This window comes from Pygoscelis adeliae, unplaced genomic scaffold (assembly GCF_000699105.1).
Source record: "Pygoscelis adeliae isolate BGI_AS28 unplaced genomic scaffold, ASM69910v1 Scaffold62, whole genome shotgun sequence".
Taxonomy (NCBI): Eukaryota; Metazoa; Chordata; class Aves; order Sphenisciformes; family Spheniscidae; genus Pygoscelis; species Pygoscelis adeliae.
In genome coordinates this window covers 6,409,928-6,423,262 of record NW_008824401.1, presented here as the reverse complement: position 1 = coordinate 6,423,262, position 13,335 = coordinate 6,409,928, and the positions used below count along the sequence as shown (strand labels likewise).

The 13,335-nt window shown below is 39.9% G+C and overlaps 1 protein-coding gene across 1 annotated transcript in view; it reads left to right on the top strand.

The window, feature by feature from the left end:
* SHCBP1 (SHC SH2-domain binding protein 1) overlaps positions 1-13,335 on the top strand; it is a 52,474-nt gene that overhangs the window by 21,969 nt on the left and 17,170 nt on the right. The window lies entirely within an intron of this gene.

Sequence of the window (13,335 nt, the reverse complement as noted above, 5' to 3'; positions counted from 1 at the left end):
GAGATAGTGTGCCATGCAGGGCACCATGGTACTGGTAACTAACATACTGTTGCCACTGACAACACATGAACCTCCGTATTACTTTGAATGGAGTTAGATAATATGGGAATAAAAACATCAGTGACAAGCACAGGCTAGTGGTGCGGTTATGAGTGTTGCAGAATGCTTGATACCAATAGAGGGACGTTAGTAAGAGATGCTTTTTATAGGCAAGATCGGGAGTGCTGAAGTTTTACCTGTCTAGCAGGAAGCTGCATGTTTAGTATGTTAAAGATGAGATAGGAGATGGGTATGCTGTTAGCCAGTCAGCCTTTATTCATCAGCACCATCGTGAACACAATTTTTTTTCATCCACTGAGAACACCATGCTGCCAGACACTTCCCACCCAACTGAGCACATCCACGCTTCCCTGTGACACCAGCTCTTTGAGCAGGTGCCGAGTACACCAGAGCAATACTGCCTGGGAGCTGTGGGAATTAGGCCACCCTCTATTGCATGTGTTTTAATGCAGCTTTAATTGGATTTTTATTGTTTGCTTCCTCAAAGTTTTGTTCCAACAACAGATGGGACCACTGTCTTACCATGTATGGGGCTGAGCTTTTTATCTAAGGAACAATCTTTGCTTTTAAGTTGCTCTTTATTTCAAATAGCATGACATCAATCCTATTCAGGGAACGCTGATATCAGAGGAGGGGGGACTGAAAGGAAGTAGTGAAAGAAAAAGAGCTAAAATATAATAATTAAGAGCTTTAGCTATCTAATAATTAATACTGTTATTTTCAGAGAACTTTAACAAAACAAGTAATTTTTTCTTGTATTGGTATTAGTTTAAATGGAGTTGCCCTTGTGTCAGCAAAAGAAGAATTTTTCTTTAAAGCACATAATGGGATGGGCATTTCCATCTATCAGCCACTTCTCCTGGTTTTGTATCATCTGCAAACTTGCTGAGGGTGCACTCTGTCCCATCATCCAGGTCATTAATGAAGAGGTTAAACAGTGTCAGCCCCACTATCGAGCCCTGGGGCACACCACTAGTGACTGCCTCCAGCTGGACTTCATACTGCTGTCAGCAACCCTTTGACCCAGGCAGTTCAATCAGTTTTTGATCCACAGTCCTTGTATCTAGTTCATACTTGATCAGTTTGTCTACTGATAGACAAAAGACAGTGCTTGAAAGCCTTGCTAAAGTCAGGATAAACAACATCCACTGCTGTCCCCTCATCCACCAAGCTAGTCATTTCATTGTTGTTGTTTCAGGTTGGCGAAGCGTGATTTCCTGTTCCTAATGCCGACTATTCCCAATCACTTTCTTGTCTTTCATATGTTTGAAAATGGCTTCCAGAATTATTTGCTCTATCACCTTCCCAGGCATTGAGGGAAGCTGACTGGCCTGCAGTTGCCTGCATCCTTCTTCTTGCCCTTGTTGAAGATAGGAGTGACATTTGCTTTCTTCCTTGAAACCTTCCCTGATCACCATGACCCTTCAAAGGTAATCAAGAGTGGCCTCACAGTGACATGGGCCAGCTCCCTCAGCACTTCTGGGTACATCTCATCAGCTTCCATGGACATGTGTATGTCCACTGCATTTAAATGTTCCCTGATTTGTTCCTCCTCCACTGATGGTATGTCTTCCTTGCTCCAGGCTTTCCCACTGGCCTCAGGGACCTGGGATTCCTGAAGGTAAGATTGTAGTCTCCCACAATGCTGCTATGCTGTCTGGAAGTAAGTACGCCTGTAAATCACTACAGCACCTAGCTGAGCTGCTTACGTTGAGGACTGAGGCTTTTCTTTCCACCAGCTTTAGTTCAGCATTGACAGAGAAACAGACAGCTCTGTGTGCATAGTAGCAGGTGGGAGAAGAGGGGGAAAACTGATCTTTGAAAAGGAATACTAACATCACAAGCTGGTTCAACAACAAGCAAGCGCAAGCAAATCTGGGATCTCTTACTCAATACATCAAGCAGATATGACCATTTTTTCCTTTCAGATGCCTGGAGATCACAGCTGAAGTGTACCTTCATCTCCTTTTAGAGGATGAAAAAGCATTAGTATGTTGGAAGTATGTTTCAAAACTCAGTTTACAAAATAGCACACTGGGTTGTGGGAAGTAGGGCTGTGCCTCATCAGCTGTCTGCCCAAAGATGAGCTCATTATAACCACTTAATTAGTGACAGATGCTTGTCTATTTCTTCTTAAAAAGGTCTAACACTGGAAACTTCTCATCCCTTCCCAGGCAATTTCCAAAAGGATGTCAGTATCCTTTTTCCTAATGCCTAACATAAAAAGCTCAGTCCGTTCACTTCTTCACAGCTGGTTTAAACCATTATTTTGGTGCTCTGGATTGCAACATAAGGGAAATATTTTAAAGAAGCAATCCTGCTATGGAAAATGTTGTTTGGGTGTCTCAAAGTACTATGCAAAACAGTGATAGCATTTGCCATTTACTCTGTGCCACTGTTTTGTGTTATTAACTGCTCTTTGCTGCTGACCTCTCTAGATGCTACCAGGCCAAAGACACCTCCAGCTCTGTCCTGTCACTTGTTTCCTTTTGGACAAACTTTGCCAAGAACTCAAAGGTCCAATTGTACTGTCAGGCCTCCTACAGCTTAGAGTAGTAGCCAGAAGGGATACTGTCACTCATGTTGGTGTTTTATTTTTCTGCCGTACCTCCAGAAGTCATAACTAAAAGGCCACAGCAGTCTCCTAGTCATCACCCAGCTTGTGAAAGTCACGGTACTGAATGGTGGTATGCAATACTGATGTGTTCCCTGCACTTTTCCACTGTGTAAGCTGTATAAAGGCTCAGTACTTTTAGCACAGAGATAATGAAGATCATAAAATGTTTGTTTCTTACCTGGAGGGGAGGCCTTATACTGACCTAGAAGGCTGGACAGATACAGAGGGGCTCAGCTTGTTTATGTCAATATCATCTCAGTGATGTCAGAAGGGATGCAGTAGCTCACAACAGCTGAATATTGGGTCCCTTATTCAGAGATAAGAATATTGATTTGGCTACAAAAATGGGACTGAATGGGAGAAAACCCACTCACTCTTGCTTTGCTTTTCACTTTCTGAAAGATTAAAGACATTGGGCGTGTCCTTTTGACGACTCATTTTGCAGGTAAGAAAGAGCTGTGAAGCTCTGGCTGCGGACTCTTGTGCTGGTTCTGCTGCAGGCTCTGTCACTTCACAGAAATACTCAGGATGTGCCTCCCTGAAAGCTCTAAGAATTAGTTAATTAGTGGGCCTGATTCACTCTATTAACAGCCTCGAGGCTGCAAGTTCCCACAGACAGAAACTTGTACAAACAGGTACTCTGAGCTGTACACTTGGTACAAAGCATGTGTCACATTGTCTGAGAGGATATTGGTTTATGGCATAACAAGCATTTGAACCAAATTGACTGCTTTAGTGCTGTACTTCCATCAAACCTGCTGTGCTGCCATTATTTATTAATGTTTCTTTTGTACTAGTAAGCTGCTGTGACATGACTCAGGTGCTACAGCACAGCTGGCACGTACTGTCTGGTACGCTGAGGACACCGGTCAACACCTGGAGAGTCAGATTGGTGTGACCCTGGGCATACTCTGTATCTGTCTTCTCAGTGGAGAAATACCAAATGCAGTATTTTCTGCAGGAATATGCAAAAGCAGCTGATGTTGGAGGCTAGCAATTATGGTTTATGCTAGTGAAAGAGGTGGAAGAACAAGTTCTTCTTAGTGATCAGTCTCTGTTTCTAAATAGAAGTGCAATAATAATAGAAAAAGAAATACAAAGCCAAACAATCTGAATGATAACTCTTCCTATTAGAATAGTAATGTGACATTCTGTAGCTCAGGTGCTGGCTGTAAATTCTTCCATAATATATTTTTCATCACAGTTATCTATCTTCTCTCACAGGAGAGGACCAGCTCCTCATAGAACAGCATGCACTATTATGTGTGTGGAAAAGCTATTCATTTTAACATTGAAAAACAATTTAATGCTTGAATTAACAGGCTCAATTTCAGTCTCTTTTGGTACAAAGTCTTTCCAGACTTTAATTCACTTTGGTCATACACTGAAAGACTCTCTTCTGTTTCCCTCTTCATTTTTTAAAAATGTGGTGAGCAAGCCACAAATATTTCAGTGTCCTCCCCTCCGTGTATGTAAGAATGTGCTAACTTGCCTGTTGTATTCTGTCCTGTTCCTTGCACACATATTCTTTTTGGTGACATACTGCTCTTTGAGGCTGGTTTGCTGAGTGGCTACATTTCATTCAAAAAGCACTGATGCATCTGAGTATCTCAGTTTTCTTTCCATCAACATTACATTGTATTTGCCACCAGGGCATTTAATCTGCCATTCCTTGGGTATAATCCAAAGTACTTAGTTCACACATCCCCCCAGTTTTGAGGAATGCAGAAGCTTAGAAGCTGTCTCTGTCGTCTTTTTAGTTGCAAATGGTCACATAAAGTACACAGAACTTGAAGAGTAAACTTTTAATGCTCTATTTTAAAATATTTGGTTTTCTTGTAATGCTGCTCAGGGGTTACCTGAGTATAGCCCCTACTATTTGAGACAGTGGAGCATGAGTGTTTGATGACCTGGGAAATCAGGTCCTCTATGCAAATAAGATCTTCTAGGCCCCACAAGGGTGTGGTAAGGATCGATCCACCATGGTTTTGAGACATTTGTGCATTTCCTGTAAGCATTGTTGCATAGCGATAGTGGCTGTACAAGGTAGGTAAAGCTGTGAACTGGATTGAGCCTGGGGAGATCCTACTGTCCAGTACAGTGTTACTTACAGAATACTAAGTTTGAGGGGAACTTGCAAAATTACTGGCTTTGCACACTTTTGAAATAGTTAAGACTATTTTTCACATTGGGGATTTTTACTTATACATGTCGGCTTGCAATGGTGGGTATTTTCTATGTGTTTTTCCTGCGTTGGAAAGCTAGGAGGAAAGCTAGCAAGGGGGACAGTTCATTAGCAGTAGCCTTATTTTAAAGACAATCTTTAGTTATTTTGTGAAGAAGCCTGACTGTACAGACATAGCAAAGGATTCTCATCAGCACACAGTGTTCTGCTTTGCTACAAACAAAAAAAAGGTATATCTAAAAAAAAAGGCATACAATCAACATCAAGAACTTGGATTTTTTTTTTTTTTTAGTTGGACAAGATACATTTTTTATTTCAGTGGAAATCTGTTCTACATTATAGACACTATCACAGAGTGGTGATGTGTACAAAGGAAAGAAATACAGTGGCTTCAAATACTTCTAAATTTATCATTTTTACTTTTTAAATAAATAAGGCCCTGTTTTTGAAGGGTAAGATTTGCAGCTACTTAAAGGGCCACTAGGTGGGAAATTGGTTTGGATAAAACTAAAGAGTTCATTCAAAAGAAAAATAATATTTTATTTTACACTACTTAATCATTATTTATTAATTTGGGTATAATTTAAAGATAGTATATATAGGTTGAGATGCATCTTTTTATTGTCATATTTGAATTAAAACATTTCACTAAATAACCAAAATATGTTTTGATATTTGGGGAAAAAAGCTCCTTTTTTGATACAAGCTGTTCTGTTAATTGAATTTGATCCAATTTATGAATGGTTTTGGTCTCCCAGAAGCTCCATATTACATTCTGTTTACTCACCATCCCCCCCACCCCCCAATAACCCCACCCCAACAAACTATGGTAACCACACAAAACAATAACTTTCATCCTGGTCATTTGTTACTAACATTTTTAGGGGATCTAGAAATGTGTACACCTATGAATGCAAACATATATGCCATTCTACCTATAAAAAGTAAGATTCATACAAATTTTATCTAGATTAAGAGATGGTGGTAGTTAGGGATCACTGGGTCACATATTCTATTGTTTTATAAACCACGGACCTTAGAATGTACTCCAGTATCTGCTGTATGGAGCAGAAAACCTGTATTTTGTCTGAAACATTTTTTCCTGAAAGGCCTTCAACATATTTTTAAAATTCCAAAATATTTTAAGAATTCAATTAGAAAAAGAGTTGACTTTATCATTTGAGTGTGTATGTAGTTATATGTTGCATCATTATTATATATACACATTTATGTAGTATGTAGTAAAATTATTGTGATTATGCACAAATTGCTAAGCAGATTGCAGAGCACAGAAAACCAAGTCAACAACAGAAAAGTAACTAGAAAAGTCCAGTGTGCCTGTGCATACTTTATTCTGGTTTATAATGCCCAAAATGAACTGGCTGCCTATCACTGTTCTGACTATCAGTCAAAGTAGCACACTTCAGATAGTTCCAACCTTTCAAATACCACCTCTTAAGACATAATCATAAACCCACTGACAAGTGTTTGTCAGAAATCACTTCATGCTAATTGGTCTCTTTTCCGACACACTTTAGTAGCTAGTTTTTAAGGCCCGAGAGCCATCATTACTACACATTAGTTGGCAACATAACGACACAGCTGTCCTTTAGAAAAAAGAACCTGAAGTACTTGAACTATCACAAAATTATAGGAGAATTGCTTTTAAACAGCCACGTTCGAAATTTTAACTGAAACGAAAGGAAGCGTTGATCAAAACAACATATCCCATCACCAACAGCTGCATTCTTTTGCATCATTAGTAAATTTGATTTTGTTTTGTTTACAGTGAATGAAGAGGTGCAATGATCATGCGAAATCACTACTGCAGGCAATTTTCATTCTTTTCAAGCATGCCTTCTTCCTGACGTAATTATGCCTAATGATTTGTTGCATTCTGCATCTGCAGTAATCATGATTTCATCCTTATCTTTAATCACTGTGTCTTTGCTATTCTTTCAAAGATGTGGTCAGCAGCTCTAGAGAGGCAGAAAGTTAAGGGGCCAGTGGTTGCAATGATGCCTAGTCTTACTAATGGCAATGAAAATTTTGACAGTAATAGGGCAAAATACAGCATTGACTCTGTTATACAATGTTAAAAGCCTGATAAATAAATCTTACAGTGTTAATCATAAAGCTGAAGCCTGTTTACAGTTTCCATTTTTGCCCGAAGTCTCTATTTATTCCCATCAACACTCAATTTCAATTTTAACATCTGTTGAAAAATCTGCCTGCCTATTGTTTGTCTCCAAAGAAGACATTTTGTTATGGGCTGTGTTCCTGTTGTATCTCTGCAGTCAGTTGAGGAACACCTTGTGTAAGGCTCGGTCTATTCTTATGGGGCTCTTGATAACTTTGAAACATCTAAAAAAGGACTGCTTCTTGGCTCTTTTCAGACCTTCCTCCAGAGAGCTGAGTATCTCAAGAAGGGGCCTACCCAATACTAAGGGAGTATGATCAATAGCACTTCTGCTGTAGATGAGTCTTAATCAAGTAATCTGCATAGACTTGAATTTTCCATTATTATGTAGATTCCTTCTGTAAGTCAATATCTAGATGGAATGTTCCCTGAAATGAAAGCATGGCTGAGATGCAGATGTGTCTCAATATATGTGAAATAATGAAGAAAAAAAAAAAAGAAAAACCCACTTAAATTAGATCAGTCCTCAGCTGGACCCAGTTCTACTCCTACTGAAGCACCTTGCCTGCTCTTCAGTGGAACTGGAAAACATGTGGAGGGCTGAATGAAAACAGAACTGCAGTATCCTCTTCAATGAGCAAAAAGGCTAAATCCTTGATAAAAGCAGCAAAGGTTCAGTTTACAAGGTCAGTCAGCTGAAACTTGCATTTCTGAAAATTAAGGAGTTAGCAGTACCAGGCATGTTTGTGGTTAAGAAAAACTCAATGCTCAGCAGGCAAAGCAGTAAGAATCTCAGAAGCTGTTAAGGTGAATTGCAGGAAAAGAAGGGTCTATAAACACGAAAATCCAAATAAGCAGTGCTGTTATTGGGATTTTAAAATATAAGGTGGCTGTTAGACCAATTCTAAGGCCAGCCAGTACCTTCCTGAAGAAGCCAATATTGAGAAGATTCTGAAAACTACTCAAATCACACTAGAGAAAACACTTAAGAAAGCATCCTCTGTTAATAAAGAGAGAAGCAGTGATACAAGCAAGTGATTTCCAGCTCTAATTTTTCCGACTTCTGGGAGTCAGATATCTTGAGCTCAGTGATATGGCTCCATCTTTGATAAATGTAGACATTTGAATGAGGACTCATATGTGAAGCTCCAAAATAGTTCCTAAAAAATAACTGGATTTGACTTTTTGAGGGAATGAAACTATACAGGCTTTCAAAAGTTTAATTGCTTTTCTGGTTAGATTCAACTTGTTTAGGTTTACAATGGTTTAAGTTTATACAGCTATAAAAGGAAGTCTAAAGACTGATTAAATACCTGTCAAAGAACATCAGTTATAACTAATAAACCAGCGAATTAACAGCAGTCTACAGTTATGTGATGCCATCCATCCCCAGACATAAAAGTGGTTTGCAAATGAATTAATGAAACATATGCAGTAAAAAATATTATCTGCATTTTATAGTGGGCAAATGGAGGCCTAGAGAGACTAAAGTGGTTGCCGTGGCAACAAAGAAAATTTGTGTCAAGATGAGGAAAAGCGCACAGTTTTTTTACTGCCTTATGTAGCAGTCTTTTTTTAGTTTTGTTTTTTTTCTTTTGTGCATATTTGTTGTTTCTTTCCCATTGCTATCACATGTCTGCTGGCTTGTCTCAACTGCTTATTCCACACATTTTGATAGACATTTTCTGATTTGCAAGCCTTATATTAACTGACTTTTTTTTCATTCCATAAAATAATTAGATCTTTTGATTCTATTTGTATTTTAAGGTTGCCTTGTAATGAGACATGACAAAGAAGATATTATTTTAAGACATCTTAAAGCAGAAATAGCCTGTGTTCTCAACTGAGATATATGTATTTCCACAAAAGAGAACTAATATCAAGGGGTTTATCTTCCAGCAGTGAATTAGAATTAAAATCTTTTTTCTTTGGATAGGAACACTAGGTAAAACACTCTGCTATTTTTCTTCAGGTTTTTAACTTTGGAATCAAATTTTCAGTTGACGTGAACAGACATTGCTCCAGTGAAATCAGTGGCACATAATGAAGTTCTGGTCCAGAGTAACAAAGTAAGTTTGTTATCCTACATATATTTCTGTAGATGGGTGTTTTTTCTTCGTAAGCCCACACATAAAAGGAATGGCTATCCTGACCCTCTGAACTGCATGCTTTTATCTTTAATAACTGGCAGCCATCAGACTTGTGCTGTGGAGAGCTGAAGCAACAGCTCAGCATAATTTTACACAGCAATAATTTTCCATTGCACATCAGTCCTGCTCCACAAGGGTTTGTAGGCTGACTTGTGTATGTCAGCTTCAGCAGCCCTTCTGGCTTGCTGCTTCTCTTAGCCAGGGGTATGGGTTACCACCAGGCTTTGAGCCAACACAGTCTTATTGATGCCTACGTAGCACCTGCATTGGAGCTGCTGTAATTCAGCTGCTTGTGAGGTGCGTGTTGTCAGGACACCTGGACTGGCCAAATCCCACATGTGGGATCTGTTTTACCATTGTGTTCCTTCAGTTAAAACTAGTGAAATACCAAAAGAAAATTACCTTTTAGTACTGAGACACTAGTTCCTCTCTGCATTTCCTTAGGTTTATGTAGCTGCACTCACATTAATTTCTGTAAAGCAATTAACGGCCTTCTGTGATTTACAAACTCTATTTGCCATGTCATGTTTTTGAGTGAAGGTCTAGTTCAGATTTCAAAAGTCAGAGTTTTGCATACTAGCACTCCTCACTAGCACTCCTCACTTTTAATATTTCAAGGGAAAGGCAGCTGAGCAAATATATTTGGGGCTTAAGATAAGGCTTAATTAATCTTATTAAGATTAAGATTAAGATAAGGCTTTGCATTAAGATTTCATTCAAAAGTGTGAGAGCTGAGTACAGAGTGTCAGGGCAAGCACTTTCTCCTCCTCCTTTCAAACTCAGGAGTGTTAATGTTCCATGTAAAGTCTTGCCAGTCCTCTGCACTTCACACAGAGTTGGTCACTCTTACTCAAGAAAAAATTAAGCTTGGAGAAAAGCGCAAAGAAGGGCAACTAGTGAGATGAGGGGAATGGAGAGCCTGCTGTGGAGGAGAGAGAGATTGCGACTTACCAAAAGAGGTCGAGGAAAACGCTAATTCATGCTCAAGAACAAATTGCGTGGATAAACGTTGTAGGAAGAAAAAGAAAATAACTGATGGTCTGCATTGTGCATGCACATTCAAGCTGGGAAGTGGAACGCTTCCAATAATAAGAGGACTGAGTTTCTATTTCCAATATGAGGGGAAAGAAACCAACTGCGGTGGAGTTTTTGAACACAATGGAGCTTGAATAGTCCATGACTTAGTTGCCTGCAGCAGCAATCCCTGCCAGGACTGTGTTTCTTTGAAGTAAAACAGCTCTGTTGCAAGGATTGGGGATAATTAACTGAACATTGTGGAAGTGTCTTATATAGTAGAACCCATTCTGCCCCCAGCTATGCTGAAAACGAACAAAAAGGGGGAAATGGATTGTCCTCTTTGCAATGTTGTGCCCGTTTCACCTAGGTGTGAAAGATCTGACCTTCCCATTGTGAGCCCTGATAAGTCCCTGAATTCCTTTTATCTATTTAGACAAAAAAATAATCTAAATATTTAAATAATATGGGAACCTACATACCCATAACTTTACAGTTATATAGTTACTATGGTTATACAGTTACTCTATGCATAAAGTTGTACATACAGGCAAGAATGTGGGCCTAAAGTCATATACAAATATATGTAATAGTAGAAATTTAACAGCAGATATCTAAAATATATAATGGAATGAGGTTTCTTGCTTGTTCTTCGCTTGCTACCCCTTGTCTTTCCTTTTGTATCCACCTCATGCTTTTTATTGAATCCTTTATTTAGCTCCTGTGTTCAGGAAAAAAGCTTGTTCACGTGCTCCTGTAGTCACAAAAACATTTTCTGATTTTTTCTGAGACTCACTCCAGCTTCTCATGTACCTTCCTGGCTATCTTTGGCATTCTGCTTTTCCTCCCTTTTATTTGGCCTTTCTCATTTTTTTTCTCCTGTTGTGTTTGCTATTTCTGTCCTCTCATGCTGATAGTCTCTTTTTATTCTAGGTGTTGAAAAAAGTACAAGACAAGGAACATCCCACCAGGGTAACTTAGACCTAAGTTCCAAAAGATGACTTTCTTCAACTTGGTGGAATATCCCTTTTCCAGTGCTTTTCTTTCCAAGTATTATCTTCCTTCCCATTCCTATTGTGAAAGTTCTTACTGCTGTTCCTCTGTTATCTTTCCTCTCTGTTAGACTATTTCTTACTCTTTTTTCACTCTACTCCTCCTGACACAGTGTACAGCCTGAATACAATTTTGCTAGTATGTGTTGCCGAGGTTGGATTCCAAACCCTTATTCATTCAGTGAAGTTTCCTTCATATCAGAGGCATTCTTCTGTGTGAATATAACAAATGTGTGTTGCCTACTGCAGAATCTCAATGCTGTGGTTTTATAGCAAAGAACTTAACGTGAATAACTGTGTCACTTTACTCTTTAAATATGGGGGATCCCATTTCAAATATAATACCATGTTCAGTGGTATTTTACGTTTAGTAGGGACAAACTCCCAATTCTTAATTACTTAAAACTTATAAATTACAGACACTTCATTTACAAACACACTCTGCTTTGAAGGCTGACCTTACCAAAAAAAATAAGCTTTTGGAGGCGATTTAGAAGTTTTAGTGTAATTTTGTAACTAATGATAGATGAAAACTACATGAGTATGGTTAAACATGCATACCCAGTATAATGGTGAAATTCTGATAGCGTACTGCAGAGAAGTCTTGGGGGCTAAGATACTGTTTTTTCTTCTGGGGTTTTGATGGGTAAGGGTTGGTTTCAGTGGACCTACGCCAACTCAGACTCGTGTAATGTCGGGGTGAACAGGGCTGTTGGTTTACACTGAATGTGTAAACTGCTGTAGGCATTGCGCCGCTGCTGCAAAAGCAATTAATATTTGGAAAGTAAACACAAAGAAACTCTAACCTGGTAGCGGTTTAATCATGTTAGAAATCTAAGGCAGCCCCCTCGTGGCCATTTGTGTTTTGAAGCAATTGTTTCAAAAACCATTTAAAAATAGCCATTGTTTGGAGGAGAAATGAATGCTTCCTTAAAATTTCTACTGTGTACTGTTACACTTGTTAAAGGTGTTGATAACACCAACAACCCGTGGTGCTAATACAGGTCAAAACCAGTTTTTGTGTGGTGTTCACCTGAAATGATTGAATTGCCAGGAGCAGCTCTCTAAAGCCTGGCTCACAGTGGCAATCCTACATACCTGGCTTCAGCATTGGCAGAGGTGTGTTACATGAACAGAATCTGTACTACCCCAAATCTGCGTGGTTGTCTTCTGTCACAGGACGCTGATCCTCCGTTTCTTTTGAACTACACTGCACAGAGGGCTGCATATTCTTCCTGGAGCATCTTGAATTTTTTTTCTTTCTTTAGTGCCTGCCTGTCCCCAGATCCTGTAGCGACCTGCAGTCACCTCGTCTTTGCTAAATAGCTACTCAGTTAAATATTAATGTCTTCCAACTGCTTAGCTCAACCTTACTGACGTCATTTTGACTTTAATCCTTACTAGGACTTATGGTAACAGAGCTCAAAACAAACGGTGGCTTGAAGAGAAGAGCTGGGTCGTGAAACAGATTGTGAAGAGATGTCAAGACAGAAATGAGAGACGCTAATGCTAAGAAGGATGAGACACAAAGTTGAAAGCACTGAGAAATTCAGAGGGGAAAAAAACTGTGCTTTAAATTTTGATCGGGTGCCTTTTGTGTAGCAGTCGGTCAGAGCTGAAAGCAAAGCATGTTTTCCTGGAGATACGTGAAGGAGCCGTTCAGTGAATTACGTTCGTGGGTTTGTTTGTTTGGTTGGTTGGTTGTTTTTTTTTGGGGGGGAGGGAGACTGTTGGGTTTTTTTTACATTTCTGCGGCCATGCTCGACGGATCCTTCTCTCAGCGCGCTGTGGAAACCCCTCTCCGCAGGGACAGAAACACCTCCGGAAGCAAAGCGCTGTTTTGAAGGGGCGCTGCCCATCCTCGCCGGCACCTCCCTGTGCTGTCTCCAGTGTGTTTTCTCTAGTAAGAACGGACCCCGTTTATCGGTTTGGTTATGACTGACAGGTGGAAGGTTTTAAGCATTCTTTTCCGTTTCCGACCTCTCCGGCTGCCACCCCGCTCCAGAGGAAGCCCGGCCAGCCTTCCGGAAAACGGGAGAGTGCCGGGCACAACTGCGGGTGACGGGAACACGCGGCGCGGCAGCGCCGGAGCCCCACGACTAGCCACACGCCCGACC